This window comes from Dromiciops gliroides, chromosome 4 (assembly GCF_019393635.1).
Source record: "Dromiciops gliroides isolate mDroGli1 chromosome 4, mDroGli1.pri, whole genome shotgun sequence".
NCBI classification, from domain to species: domain Eukaryota; kingdom Metazoa; phylum Chordata; class Mammalia; order Microbiotheria; family Microbiotheriidae; genus Dromiciops; species Dromiciops gliroides.
This window is the reverse complement of record NC_057864.1, coordinates 216,147,606-216,163,744: the sequence shown is the minus strand read 5'-3', so window position 1 is coordinate 216,163,744 and position 16,139 is coordinate 216,147,606. Positions and strand designations below refer to the sequence as shown.

Here is a 16,139-nt window from a genome sequence, read left to right as displayed (position 1 = left end):
TGTATATGCAACTGTGAACAGTTTGATTTTTTAAGAAGCATATATGAAATTTAACACAATAATAACAAAACTGCCTTGCTTGTCTCTGCTTTCTTCTGAACTTCCTTCTGCTTTTATGTATTTTAATATATTTTATTTCTTTCTTTAAATATTCCCAATTACATTTAAACATTTTAAACATTCATTTTCTAAAAATTGAATTCAAAATTCTCTCCCTCTCCCCCTTCTCAACCCTTGATTATATGTGTGAAGTCATGCAAAACATTTCTATATTAGCCATGTTGCAAAAAAAAAAAGGAACATTTTTAAAATGGAAAAAAAACTTCAATTTGTACTCAGAGTTAATTAGTTCTCTCTTTGGAGGTGGATAGCATTTTTTACCATGAGTCCTTTGGAATTGTGGTATATGATTGTTCTGGAATAGTATTATACTATAAGAAGTGATGAGCAAGATGCTTTCAGAAAAACCTGAGAAGACTTGCATGAACTGATATAAAGTGAAAGGAGCAGAACCAGGAGAACATTGCACACTGTAACAGCAATATTGTAATAATGACCAATTCTGAATGATTTAGCTATTCTCAGCAATACAATGATCCAAGACAATTTCAAGGGACTTATGATGAAAAATGCTATTCATCTCTAGAGAAAAAACTGATGGATTCTGAATGTAGATTAAAGCATATTTTAAAAAATTTTGTTATTCTTGGTTTTTTTTAGTCTGCATTTGGCATGATTGCACATGTATAATCTATATCAAACTGCTTGCTTTCTTAAGGAGTGGGGAGAGGAGGGAGGGAGGGAGAGAATTTGGAACTCAAAATTTAAAAAAATGAATGTTAATTTTTATGTGTAATTAAGAAAAAAGAAAAAGCCAGGAATTAAAAATTAGTTCTTTGGAATTGTTGTTAATTATTGTATTGATCAGAGGAGCTAAGTTTTTCCCAACTGATCATTGCTTTGCATGACCACATATATAATCAAGGGCTGAGGAAAGGGGAGAGAAGAAGAAAGAAGATCAGAAGAAGGCAGAGATAAGCAAGGAAGTTTTGTTAATACTGTGTTAAATTTCATATATGTTTCTTTAAAAAGCAAACTGTTCACAGTTTCTGAAACAAAATCTTTTATTGTGTTTTTAAAAAACTTAAAATATCAAATAATAAAAAATTATTATTAAATATTAATCATTTGATAATTGGAAAAATAAAATATATATTTAAAACATGTATTTTTTATTATTTTTTATTTATTTTTTAATTTTTTTAGTGAGGCAATTGGGGTTAAGTGACTTGCCCAGGGTCACATAGCTGGTAAGTGTTAAGTGTCTGAGGCCGGAGTTGAACTCAGGTCCTCCTGACTCCAGGGTGGGTGCTCTATCCACTGCACCACCGAGCTGCCCCTAAAACATGTATTTTTAAAACATTCCATTGATTCCTTTTTCTGTTTCTTTTTTGCATTACTACTGCTCCCCTCACCTCAACTCCTCTAAGGAAAACAAAGCAACAACACATCTAAAAATACATATCTCATTTCTAGTGTATCACCTTTCAATCAAGATGTGAATGGCAAGCTTCATCATTAGTCTTCTGCAGCCATGATTGGCCCCTGCACTGGTCAGCAGCCTGTATTGGTAGCAGCCTTTATAGGATTGTAGTCACTGTATCAATTGTCCTTCTGGTCCTGCTTACTTCATTTAGTTTCAGGTCTCATAAGTCTTCCCAAGATTCTCTAAATCTGTAGCATTATCATTTATTTTGATGTAACAATATCCCATTACATTCATATACCAAGATATGTTCATCCATTCCCCACTTTGTTTCTAGTCTTTTACTGCAACAAAAAGCTAGTTTTTTTAAAAGCTACTTGTTTTTAAATGGTTATGAATTAATATGTCTGAGTCATTGTGGGCAACAAATATAAATTAAGAAATAAATAAAAACAAAACAAAAATAAATAAATATAAAATATTTGCCGATGCTTCTGTTTCAATACAGCTTATTTGCTCCCAAAGATAGTTTGTGGTGTGCATTTATAGTATGGGATTTGTCATCTGTTCAGTTGTGAAGAATAGTGTGCTTCTGCTGGAATCATGTCTTCCTCGGTTTTCTATAATGGTTCAATTTTAACAATTGCCAGTGGCACATAACAGAGGTTTTTTTAAAAAATAATTTTCTTATGTGATTTGTATTAATCAATAATTCTAGTGTCATTACCATAATTTCTGGTAGCAATGACCTGAGTCTGAATTACTATGATCAATTTTGGTTTCTATAAACTAATCTATGGAGTTTTCAAATGGACTCAGCCATTTGTTTGATCCTTCTTTTTGCTTGAATTCAGGTAGGGAGGGGATGCAGTGGAATAAACACTAGACCTGTAGTTAGGAAGACCTGAGTTCAAATCCACACTTATTAGCTGTGTGACCCTCCACAAGTCACTTAACTTTTGTTTCATTTTCCTTACAATAGTACCAACCTCCCAGTGTTATTGTGAGGATAAAATGAGATATTATTTGTAAAGCACTTTGCAAATATGAAAAAGTCCTATATAAATGACAGGTATTTTTATTTCATGGGAATGTTGCTGATGGAAAGCATTTTGATCCCACTCTTGGGGTTTTCCGTACGTTCCAACTAAGCCTGTATAATTCCTATTGTTATATTATATTATAACAATACCTATTATTGTCAGCCTTTACTATTGCTTGGTAAGAATGCTGTCTGTTTGTTCTAAAAGTGTTTTTGTATATTTTTAACCTGTTTACTATGTTCACTTAGGAGATCTATCAATCCTCCTTTTAGATGAGGAAGTGTTTAATTTTCTATAATTGTTTTAAGATGATGGATCTGTTGTTAATTACATATTGTATATAAATATTGTATGGGGTGTGTTAGGAGAATTTCCAAATATGTCCATTTTAGAATTCCAAATATATATTAAAAATGTTATCATGAATTGTTCGGTGATTTCAATTCATATTTGCCATTGAGCTTTGATTTGCCAGTGAGCCTTTTGACACAGAAAAGGATAGCTTTTCCTTGATAGCTTTATGCTTGATATACATTGCCTGAATTCAAGGTCAAAGGTTTCAGTCTTGATTTTTCACTGGCATAAATTAAGAATTTTATACTTACCATCTCAAGTGACATTTTTATAACACTGAAGAATCATGAAATGAAGTTTTATTTCATTTTTGGTTTTGTTTTTCATTTTTCATGTGTTTTATTTCAATTTCTCTTTTATTTTATGAACTTGGCAAACCTAAGTATTGAGATGTACAAAGAACAGAAAAATAATAGTGTCCATGAGGCTGAACTTCTGTTATGTCTAGTTTTCAAAAGTATATATTAAATGCAACACCAAAGTAACTTGTTTCATGTGGGTTTTGATCAAAGAGGCCATATCACTTGGTGTCCTCTATGTTCCATGAAGTGACTCATGAGATATTTTGGTACGACTCCCTCTTTAACTTGGAGACCTTACTCAGTTCTATTTAGGAAAGATAATAATGTGTCTAAGGCTAGAAAGAACCATAATGTGGTTGAACTGTCTTTCCGGAAAATGCCCCTTTTTGTATCCGCAGCACTCCATTTGGGCTATCTTGTCACTCACAGGTCATTTTCCTGGGAGCACAACTACCTTGGGTTTAAAGTACTCTATCTGTTTACCTTCCTTATACTATTGCTTTTAACATCACACCAGGACATTTTTCTTTACTCTAGCCAGTCAGAAGACAGAATTAATGTAAGGCAAAAGCTCTTACTGAAATGGCATAGCAAGAAAAAAAAAGCCACAAAACATCTCTTCCATAAATATGGTGGATGCTCTCCCATAAATACAGCATCAGTGGGAAGATATATGTAGGGAACAACTGTGGCCAAGGCACACAAAATGAGGGGACAGTTCATTGCTCTGGTCATGTAGGTTTGCTGATGTCCTCACACTGCTCCTGCAGAACTTTGATCAGAGAGGAAACTTTATGAAGTGTTTTGGCAGTGGATGTTGTTACAAAGGGGCAGTTTGGGCAAAGAGAATTTGCCCCTCCAGACAGAAGGGGCACAGACCGCTTGACTCTACCCCCTGGGGCTGGGCTTTGGGCAGTATCTTTCCTCTATTTATGCCTCCTACTTTCCCCTTCCTTTCTTAGCCTCAGGTATCCATGTTCAAAGTGACCCTTGCCTTGTTGGAGATGAAAAGATTAGCTTGAGATTACCCAGAGGCTCTTGCATTCCTCTGCTACTTTGGAGAAGCAAATTAATATAGGTTATTCATGAAATTCATAAAAGCTCTCTGAGCCCTCAGGTGACTAGAGATTCACCAGACTGGAGATGAAGATCCCATTCAGTAAGATTCTATACAGTCAAGCAGTCACTTTTTTGTTGTTCAGTCATCTTTCAGTTATATCTGACTTCATGACTCCATTTGGGGTTTCTTGGCAAAGATGCTGGAGTGGTTTGCCATTTCTTTCTCTAGATCATTTTATAGATGAGGAAACTCAGGCAAACAGGGTATAGTGACTTGCTCAGGGTCACATGGCCAGGAAGTGTCTGAGGCCAGATTTGAATTCAAGAAGATGTATCTTTCTGACTGTAGGCCTGACACCCTATCCACATTCACCTAGCTGCTCTACTTTAGCAACACATTATAAATGACTATCTTCTCTTTAGGTTCTCATTTCCTTAAATGTAAAATCAGGGAGTTGGACTGGTGACTCCTTCCCTGGGACCACCATTTTAGGAAGGTCCCCAGACCTGTTTCACCTCACTCGTGCCTGGATTCACTCCCCAGACTCATTCTCTTTTTCTTCACTTGCTACTTTGCCCTGCAAGGGTACCTTTATTCCTTCCTTCCCTTACATTTTGTCTTTCCTTATTAGGATGCAAGGTCCCTGAGGAGAGAGGGACTGTTGTTTATATTTGTATCCCTAATGCTTAAGAGAATACGTGGCATATAGGAAACATTTAATAAGTGATCAACATGTCTTTGTGTCTATTTGTCTATCTATCCATCTATCTGTCCATCTGCCTGTCTTTCTGTCTGTCTATACCACCACACACAGATGGTTATTGAACAGAGAGAGAAGCAGAAATCAGAGTAAATTCATCATTTTTCAAATAATTTCTCAGGCTAGGTGGAGTTCAGCATCTCTCTGCTGGACTACTACATAAACAGGGAAGTGATCAAGCAAAAGAAAATTCCAGCTGTTGGAATTCTTAGATTCAGGTCTCATGCCAAGCTTCCTTCATTGTATTTATTCTCTGTTTCTCTCTCTATCCCCCTCACAATGTCATTCAAACTTCCCTGAGCCAGCATAATCCCACATAGATCCAATCATGACATGGAGTGCTCTGTTTCTTCTTGGCTTGAGGAGAAAAGAAAAACCTTTTATGTCCCAGATACAAGTCCCAAAAGATCTAAATGAATCTCAGAGGAATCCTTCTAAACCTCACCAAACAGCCCATTATACTAGTAATTTATGAACCACTGTAAAATGTTTGAGCCAATAACTATCGATTTTGTCTGGTCCTGCCGCTCTTAAGTTTTGCAGAGGGATTAGAGTGTCCACTTATTTAATGTTACTTTTTTCCTCTCTTTTTATGTTAATGATGTGTAAAGTTTTTGTGTTTCTTCATCGATCCGACTTGTGTTTTTGTTTTGTTGAACTTTTAGTGGTCATATAGATCACCAGAAATTTTCTACATCTTCATTCTTTGAGGGATTTCCCTCTCACCTAATTTCTTTTCTTCTTTCTTCCTTTCTTCCTTTCTTCCTTTCTTCCTTTCTTCCTTTCTTCCTTTCTTCCTTCCTTTCTTTCTTCCTTCCTTTCTTTCTTTCTTCCTTTCTTTCTTTCTTTCTTTCTTTCTTTCTTTCTTTCTTTCTTTCTTTCTTTCTTTCTTTCTTTCTTTCTTTCTTTCTTTCTTTCTTTCTTTCTTTCTTTCTTTCTTTCTTTCTTTCTTTCTTTTTGCCGGGCAATGAGGGTTAAGTGACTTGCCCAGGGTCAAACAGCTAGGAAGTGTCAAGTGTCTAAGGCCGGACTTGAACTCAGATCCTCCTGAATCCAAGGCTGGTACTTTATCCACTTCGCCACCTAGCTGCCCCTCTGTGGTTCATTCTTAAGATTTTTTGATTGATGCTTACTGGATTATTTTGTTCTTTGCACTTCTTTGACTACTCATATCATCGTTACCTTTTACGGTTTGCTTTCAATTGCCAATTTAGGAAATTTACAATTTATAATTTACTTTTGTTTTCTGGATTCTTTTCTGAATGTTTCTTTTTTGTCACCTTTAACTGGATGCTATGGCATTCAAGTTTTCCACTGCCTGTAGCAGCTTGATATTCTTGTAATCTTCTATTGTCTTTCCACAGATCTTTGGTAGCTCTCTTCAATGGCTTCTGCCATTAGAGTGAATGAAATCGGTTCTTAAGACTATTTCTTAATACCTTCACATTTCTTTCTATCATTCTAATTGTGTCAACAACTGCATATGGTTTTGTGTGCAAGTTCTGAAGTACAAGGTGTCTCAAAAGGCTTAGTTCTGTTTTAAACTTTAATAATTTAGATGTGTTTAAGATTTAACAGCTTAAAACTTCCCTAAGACTTTTGGGACGCACTGCATGTTTATTCTTTGGGTCAAATTTTATGGAAAAATATGTTCATGAGGATTATAACAAATGCCAACTTAAAAAAATAGCTAATAGTTGGATTCATGCTATCCAATATAAAAAAGGGCTTTAAAAAAATTCCTAAGGTGCTCGTCTTCTTTTCAAATTAATTGGTGATGCTGGTTTTGTCTTTTGTGGTGTGTTTGTTTTATTTTTTAAATTTTATATCTTGTTTTTACATTACCTACATTTTCATATACATATCCTCTCCACCCACCACCCATAGCAAGGAATAAAAAGGAGAAGAAAAAAGTTCATCAAAACTAAATGAGGGACAGCTAGGTGGCACAGTGGATAGAGCACCGGCCCTGGAATCAGGAGTACCTGAGTTCAAATCCGGCCTCAGACACTTAACACTTACTAGCTGTGTGACCCTGGGCAAGTCACTTAACCCCAATTGCCTCACTCAAAACAAAACAAAACAAAACAAAAAAACCTAAATGTTATGGGGTTGGGACATGTCAAGGAATTTGGGACTATTAAAATTTAAACTGGCCAGCTAAACTGAAGGATGAACATGAAGTAAGGGAGATAAGCCTATTAGGTGTGGCTTGCTGACTGATCTATGCCAGGGGACAGAGATAACTCCAGAAGTCAGGACCACCATCCCACCCCAAAGGGAACTTTCCATTGTTAGGTGGTGGCCCCATCCGGTCACCCCATCTATCTATAAAAACTTTTGCCTTTCTCCTGTTTGAGGAGAGAGGTATCTCAGAGAACATCTCTGAACCATCTACCCTTGGTCTCCATTCTCTAGAGCCTAAATAAAAGATTATTTTATTCGAATTGGATTTGTGTGGGAGAGGGTGTAATTCTTTAAAGAGGAATTACCTAAGTACCCCTACCATCAATCTCCTCCATGACACTAAACAACACTTTGATACAATGCCCTCTGCAAAGGAGGGGTGGAGGTCCCTTCTCAACTCTTTTAACTTGAAGTTCTTTTCTATCATTATAAACTTGGAGACATCAACAAACAGAAACATTTCTCCATACAGAAACATTAGAACAAAAAATGAGGGAGGCATATAACACTGATTCTCTATTACAAAAAAAAATTTTTTTAAATTCCAGTTTAACATTGTAGATTCAATACTGTGATACTTTGTCTGAGTTCCCTTCCAAACTTCTTTCTATTCTCTCCTGCTATTTGGGTGGGGTTTTTTGGTTTTGTTTGTTTGTTTGTTTGTGGGGGTTTTTGGTGGGGTTTTTTTTGTTGTTTCTTTTCTTTTTCTTTTTTTTTTTTTAGTGAGGCAATTGGGGTTAAGTGACTTGCCCAGGGTCACACAGCTAGTAACTGTTAAGTGTCTGATGCCGGATTTGAACTCAGGCACTCCTGATTCCAAGGCTGGTGCTCTATCCACTGCGCCACCTAGCTGCCCCTCTTTTTTTTTTTTTTTAAGTGAGGCAATTGGGGTTAAGTGACTTGCCCAGGGCCACACAGCTAGTACGTGTTAAGTGTCTGAGGCCGGATTTGAACTCAGGTACTCCTAACTCCAGGGCTGGTGCTCTATCCACTGTGCTATCTAGCTGCCCCTATTTGTTTCTTTTTGTGGGGCAATAAGGGTTAAGTGACTTGCCCAGGGTCACACAGCTAGTGTCAAGTGTCTGAGCTAGATTTGATCTCAGGTCCTCCTGAATCCAGCTGCAATTTGTTAGTGATTTATTAAAACCTTTATTTTCTTCCTTTTTAGCACCATTATCACCCACCTATACTTTTACCCCCTAACTCTCCCACCACCAAAAATGAAAAAACTAAAAATTAAAAAATTATAAATATAGTCATACTTTGATGATCATTCTTAAGTTCTCACAATTGTGTTTTTTATAAAATGTAGTATACACTATTCTCTTGCTCATTTAAATCTGCATACGTTCATACAAGTCTTCTGAGGTTTCTCTGAATTTCTTCTGTCTGTAATTTCTTATGGGGTCATAATATTGTTTTATATTCATAAGCCATAATTTGTTGTCACCTCCCAATCCCCATATACCTCCATAGTTTCCAGTTTTTTCTACTATAAAAAGTACATCTATAAATATTTTTGTGCACATCATTGTTTCTTTGATCTCTTTGTGGTATATGCAGATGTAAGTGGCACAACAGGTTTAAAGACTATAAATAGTTCAGTGACTTTTAGGGTACAATTCCGAATTCATTTCCCAGATGGCTCTACCAGCAATGCCTTGGTATATCTATCCTACCACAGCCCCTTCAATGTTATCATTCTTTTTTTGGTTATCTTTGCTAATCTGATTAGTGGGAGGTGAAAGCTCAGAATTGTGATAAGTGATTTGGAACATTATTTTTCATATGGTTGTTGATAGCTTGCCTTTATTCTTTTGAGATCTTCCTGTTCATATCCTTTGACCATTTATCTATCAGGAAATAGTTCTTTTTCTTATATGTGGGTGTTGGTTTCCTAGATATCTTAGATAATAAAGATAAATCAAAGAAGTTAGACATAGATATTTTAACTGTTTCTCTTCTGATTTTAACTGCATTGATTTTGTTTATGCAAAATTTTTTCAATTTTATGTGATCAAAATTGTCCATTTTAACTCCTGTGATTCTCTGTATCAATTGGTTGGTCCATAACTCTCCACCTATCCTAGACATAGTTGTGAAAGGTAGCTCCTTCCATATATCTCTAACTTATTTATCATGTGAACATTTATATGTAGGTCATCTCTCCATTTGGAGCTTATTTTGGTATATAATCTGACATGTTTGTCTAAATAAAATTTCTGCCAGCAAGTTTCCCAGAAGTTTTTGTTAAATAATGATTTCTTACTCAAATAGAGTTCTCAAATTTGTCAAGCACTATGTGTTTTTGGTTTTTTTGGTTTTTTGGTGAGGCAATTGGGGTTAAGTGACTTGCCTAGGGTCACACAGCTAGTAAGTGTCAAGTGTCTGAGGTCAGATTTGAACTCAGGTCCTCCTGAATCCAGGGCCAGTGCTTTATCCACTGTGCCACTTAGCTGCCCCCTAAGCACTATGTTAATAGCCAGTGGAGTCTATCTCCCCCCCTTCCCCCTTATAGTCCTGTCTCTTGTTACATGATTGGCATACATAAGGTTTAAACTGCCCTCATTTCCAGTTATTGGGCAGCTAGGTGGCACAGTGGATAGAGTATGGGGACTAGAGTCAGAAAGATCTGAGTTCAAATATAGCCTCAGACACTTAGTAGCTGTGTGGCCCTGGGTAAATCACTTCACCCTGTTTGCCTCAGTTTCTTCATCTGTAAAATGAGCTGGAGAAGGAAATGACAAAACACTCTAGGATCTTTGCTAAGAAAACCCCAAATGGGGTCATGATGAGTCAGACACGATTGAAATGACTGAACAACCATTCTAGATAGAAGTGACTGTTGAAACTCGCCAGCAAGCTTGATGGAATTGTAATTCTACCTTCCTCAATCTGCTTAATTTTAGGTCTTCCTGCTTAATGTTAGAACCCTCATCTTTTACTACTGGTCCATGTTTCCTGACCTCATTGTACCCCTCCCAATGATAAGACAGCTGCTACAGCAGACCCATTGTCTGAAAACTTAGGCCCTTCCCCTCTCCACCCCAGCTCTAGCCCTTCTACCTCTTTCTGAATTTATTGATATAATCGCGTGATTTTTTACTCTTTTAAAAATTAGTGTGGTATGATATTATGTTTATTATTTTCATAATATTGAACTAACCCTGTATCTCTGGTATAAACCCAATCAGGACAGAGTGTATCATATTTCTCATATATTGTAATCAATGTTTTATTGAATATTTTTGCAATAAAGATCATTAGAGATATTAGTCAATAGTTTTCTTTCTGTTTTATATCTCCCAAGCTTAGGACTATATTTGTTTTATAGATGGAGTTTGTCAGAATTCTTTATTTTCCTATTTTTGCACACAATTTATGTGTAATGAGACTGGACAATGAGGGCCTACTATTTAGATTACAGATGATATTCTCTACCTGCTGCATATACTCATAGAAACTTGATGAACCTGATTCTAGAAATCTGTGATGGACATAACCTTTTCCTCACGGATTCAGATCATACACAGGTATTCTCTATTTCCTGTTGGCTTGCTTCGTGGTAGCAAAAAGCATTTTAATTGGCAGCTGAGTCAAAAGTGAGAGCCAAAAAAAAAAAAAAGTCTCCAGGGGCAGCTAGGTGGCACAGTGGATAAAGCACCGGCCCTGGATTCAGGAGGACCTGAGTTTGGATTCAGTGTCACTTGACACTTACTAGCTGTGTGACCCTGGGCAAGTCACTTGACCCCCATTGCCCTGACCAAAAAAAAAAAAAAAAGTGAGAGCCAATACAAATGGATCAGGCAGAAGAGACTCTCCTCTCAGGAGAGACTCTTTTATGACAGAAAGTGTTTATGCCACAGTGTTTGACTGGGATTTTTTTTTTGGTAGCTTTCCTAGTTAGTTATTTTATTTGTATTCCTAATTCACTGATTTGTTCTTATTTTCCTTTCTTGTTTAGAGACATAAATTTTCCTTTGGCTGCAGCCTAAAAGTTTTGATATGCTGTCTCATTTTGGTCATTTCTTCAATTTCTGTTGTTTCTATGATTTGTTCTTTAACCTACTAGATTCTTTAGGATTAAATTATTTAGTTACTATTTAAATTTGAATCCTTTCTTCAAGTGCTCTTTATTAATTATAATATTATTGTATTGAGTTCCATAAAGGATATGTATAATACTTCTGGTTTTCTGTATTTTGTTTTTGAGGTTTTTTTATTTTAGTACATGGCTAACCATATACTAAAATAAAAACCCCACTAATTTATTTGAAGCATAGCAAATTCTGTTCCAGCCCCTCAATTTAGCTGTTTGAATCTTTATGTTTCAAAGTGTGTTTCCTGTAAACAAGTTGTTGTCTAGATTCTGCATTCTAATCCATTTTGCTACTCTCTTCCAATTTACAGGTGAATTAATTCTATTCACATTTACTGTTATGATTGCTAATTGCATATTTACTTCCATCATAGTTTCTTATACTTTTTGCTCTTTTCCTCTAGGCTTTTTTTTTTTTTTAACAAAAAAGGAGGGGCAAAAAAGAAAAGGAATTTGATCAGCTCTAGTAATCTGTAACTGAGATGGTCTTTCCCTACTCCTCTACCCCTCCCTTTATCTCAAAGCCCAATCCCGATGTCTGGTTCTTATACTTTATTTTCCTTTTAATATCTTCTTTGTGATGAACTCTATGAAGCTGAAGTTTATTTTGTTTATGACAATTCCCTTCCTGACTATTCTTTCTATTATATTCTTTTCTGCTCTTTCTTTGTACTTGTGTTAGAAATGCAGCTAACCACTTAAATAGTGTTGCACAGCTCTAGTGTTGCAGGCAGCAGTTGGTGGGTGAAGGCTTCTTTATTCATCTTCGTGAAGATGCACTGAAGTGAGGTCCCTCACCTCTATTTATATCCCTCAAGGAGTCCCCTCCAACCAATCACATTACAGCATTTTACAATTCCTCATTTACATCTCTCATCAACATATGGCATAGCAATAACAACCAATCAGATTGTACCAAGTGGACCAATCACAGTGCTAGAAACTAGTCAGGTGGTACCATTTGACCAATCATATTTTACAAACTATGATACCAGGCCTTAACCTATTCTGGGCAAGCGTGTCAGCTCCTCCTTAGAACAATGCTGTGTTAACATACATAATACTTCAAGAAAGAAAATCTGACTCAGGGTTTGACCAATCAGATTGCTCTGTTTATCAACCAATCAGATTGCGGCCTTAGGCCCCAACCCTATGCTGGAGTAAGGATGTCCCCATTCCCCACTAAAACAGTGCTTGTGTAAATATAACCTTTCAAAACAAAACAAAACTCAAGTTGGGGCTTGAGCTCTGAGTCACATGGGGATCACCTCAGGTGCCTCAAGGAGAACTCCCAGCCAAACCCAACTCCCACAAAATCCAGGCCCCTCTTCAGGCCCTGCTTGGGCCTAAGACCCAGGAGCCTCATGTGCCTGGCAGCCCCCAACTGAGAGGTTTGGGCAACAAAGCTGTAGGGCCTGAAACCAGACTCACTCTCTGCCTTTAGGGCTCTGAGAAGAGTCCAAATATAGTCTTTTCTCTCACTTGCCTATTTCCTTCTTTAGTCAGATGCATCTCTACATCAAACTTTTTATTTGTATGTTCTCTGCCCTCTTTTGTCTGGTTCAAACAAGATCATTATGTCATGGGGAAAATGGGGTAGAGGGTAAGGTATAGGGTATAGGGGTTTGGGGTCCTTAGGAATTCCTCTTTAAAGAATTACACCCTCTTGCACACAAAAGCAGTTAGAATAGTTTATTTCGGGGCTGGGGAAGGGAAGGGAAGGGAAGGGAAGGGAAGGGAAGGGAAGGGAAGGGAAGGGAAGGGAAGGGAAGGGAAGGGAAGGGAAGGGAAGGGAAGGGAAGGGAAGGGAAGGGAAGGGAAGGGAAGGGAAGGGAAGGGAAGGGAAGGGAAGGGAAGGGAAGGGAAGGGAAGGGAAGGGAAGGGAAGGGAAGGGAAGGGAAGGGAAGGGAAGGGAAGGGAAGGGAAGGGAAGGGAAGGGAAGGGAAGGGAAGGGAAGGGAAGGGAAGGGAAGGGAAGGGAAGGGAAGGGAAGGGAAGGGAAGGGAAGGGAAGGGAAGGGAAGGGAAGGGAAGGGAAGGGAAGGGAAGGGAAGGGAAACCATGAAAGAAATCCTTAGACTTCTTATGGGGAGAAAGGCATGGCACAGAGAGAGTGGCTCTGAGATACCAATCTCCTCGAGCAGGAGACAGGCAGATATGTTTATAGAGGACTGATGAGGGTGACCATCTGTCTGTGGAAAGTTCCTTTAGTGAGGGCGGACTATCCCCCACTGGTGGTGGCTGGAGGAATTGGATGAAGGGTGGCTGCAGATCTCTCAAGCCATCTCCTCAGAACACAAAGGAAGCAGCCACACCTAATCTTATCACCCCAGGGTTGAGGGAGACTAGAATGAAGGGTGGGGGTCACAGAGCTAGCTCAGTCCCATCTGGTTCCACTTATCTCTCTAGGCATGTCTGTCCTCTGGTTTAGTTTCTCAAGGAGAAGGTTCTTTGATGTACCCCAGAGAACTTCTGGGGTGCTCTGGGCCCATAACATTTAGATGTCTACTTTTCACACCCTTCCTCATGTTTGTGTATCTTCTCACATACTTCATTTACGTAGAATAACAAGCTCTTTCTGTTGCTTCTTCATCTCTTCTCTAATGTATTCCCCTTTCTCTACCTATTCTTTCTTCTCTTTAAACTGATATGGGGGGAAATGGCATATGGGTTGGGTTAGGGGTTGGGGTTCTTGGGAATTCCTCTTTAAAGAATTACCCCCTTGGGGGGCAGCTAGGTGGCACAGTGGATAGAGCACTGGCCCTGGAGTCAGGAGTACCTGAGTTCAAATCCGGCCTCAGACACTTAACACTTACTAGCTGTGTGACCCTGGGCAAGTCACTTAACCCCCATTGCCTCACTAAAAAAAAAAAAAAAAGAATTACCCCCTCTTGCACATAAAAGTAGTTAGAATAAGGTGGTAGTTTATTTAGGGCCAAGGAAAGGGAAGGGTGGGGGGAGGGAAACCATGAAAGAAATCCTTGGATTTCTCATGGGGAGATAGGCACAAAGCACATGGCTCAGAGGTACCAAATCTCCTCGAACAGGAGACTGGAAGGTACTTTTATAGAAGACTGATGGGGGGAGGGGTCACCATCTACCCGTGAAAAGTTCCTTTAGTGAGGGAGGACCATCCCCCACTGGTAGTGACTAGAGGAAGTGAGGGGTGGCTCTCTCTTCAGGACACAGAGGACGCAGCCACACCCAAATTTATTTCCCCAGGGTAAGGGAGACCAGAATGAAGGTTGGAAATCTGAAGCTAGCTCAGTCAGATTTGGTTCTGCTTATCTCTCTAGGTGTTATCTGTCCTCTGGTTTAGTTTCTCAAGGAGAAGGTTCCTTGATGTGCCCCAGAGAACTTCTGGGGTGCTCTGCACCCCATGACAAAACCAACAAAGCAGAAAGAACATTACCACATTCAGTTCCTGTGCTTATCTTATTTACCTCCTTCTATGACCCTTGAAGACATTAGGATTTTGAATCAACTCTTATCTCATTTCCTTCTATTAAAATGTAAGCACTCTCTTCCCTTAAGCTGTCCTAGGTAATCATTTAAAATGGCGAGGTACTCTCTTTATCTAGAGAACCCCACAAAATCATGCAAGTCAAGGGGTTCAAATCTCTGGGTCCACTTCAAGAATACCCATGAAACGGGGGCAGCTAGATGGCACAGTGGATAGAGCACCGGCCCTGGAGTCAGGAGTACCTGAGTTCAAATCTGGCCTCAGACACTTAACACTTACTAGCTGTGTGACCCTGGGCAAGTCACTTAATCCCAATTGCCTCACTAAAAAAAAAAAAAAAAAAGAATACCCATGAAACAGCCTGAGCTATCAAGGGCATGCATATCTGAAAAAGCTACCAAGTATTTGAAAGATGTCACATTGAAGAAAGTGTATTCCCTTCTGTTGACACAATGGTGGAGTTGGCAGGTGTGCCCAGGCTAAGCATTGGGGTTGGACACAGGGTCATCAGCTCAAAAAGAATGCTGAGTTCTTGCTGTATATGCTTTAAAATGCAGAAAGTAATGCTGAACTGAAGCCTTTGGATGTGGGTTCTCTTCTCATTGAGCATACCTAGGTTAACAAGGCCCTCAAAATACTCACAGGTCTCATGGTCGAATCAACCCATACATGAGTTCCCCTTGCCATATTGAGATGATACTGACTGAAAAGGAACAAATTGTTCCTAAACCAGAGAAGGAGGTTGCTCAAAAGCAAAAGATATCCCAAAAGAAACTGAAGAAACAAAAGCTTATAGCAGGGGAGTAAATGTGACATTAGTATGTGTGAGAAATTGGGGGATGGAATTGTCTCCTCTCAATAGGGATTAATTCAAAGGCTAATTTAGAACTGTCATTGAGTGAATCAAGATAGATTTTTCCCATGGGAAAAGTCAAGCAGATGGGTGGGGATGCAGAGGAATGGGAATACTGCTTCCCCATCAGCCAGTTCTTGTACATAGATTGCAACTCTTGAAAAGGGGAGGAACCATTTCACATTAAGGATTAGGAGATAAAAGGGGGTCTGCAAGCCTCCATTTTTGGTCACCCAACAGCAACACACATTGCTCATGATAGCAAGAATGACAATAAATGAGCCTTTGACACATCACCACCACTGAGTTTCAGAAAATTATTGTTGGAGTAATTTTCCTTACAGTATGCAAATAAAAGTGAAATTAAAAAATAAAAAAGAACGTAAGCATTTCATCATTGTTTACTCCCTTCCAATTGCTCATACGTATTTGCCTTCCTAGTTTTCTCTTGACCCCTTTCTTTGCATTTCAAAGTTTTGATTCAGCTCTGGTCTTTTCACAAGGAATGCTTAAAAGTCTTCTTTTCTATAAAAG

General features: G+C 38.4%; 1 pseudogene; it reads left to right on the top strand.

The window, feature by feature from the left end:
* The first annotated feature begins 14,845 nt into the window (after positions 1-14,845).
* LOC122725755 lies at positions 14,846-15,559 on the top strand (annotated as a pseudogene).
* The last annotated feature ends 580 nt before the right edge of the window (positions 15,560-16,139 follow it).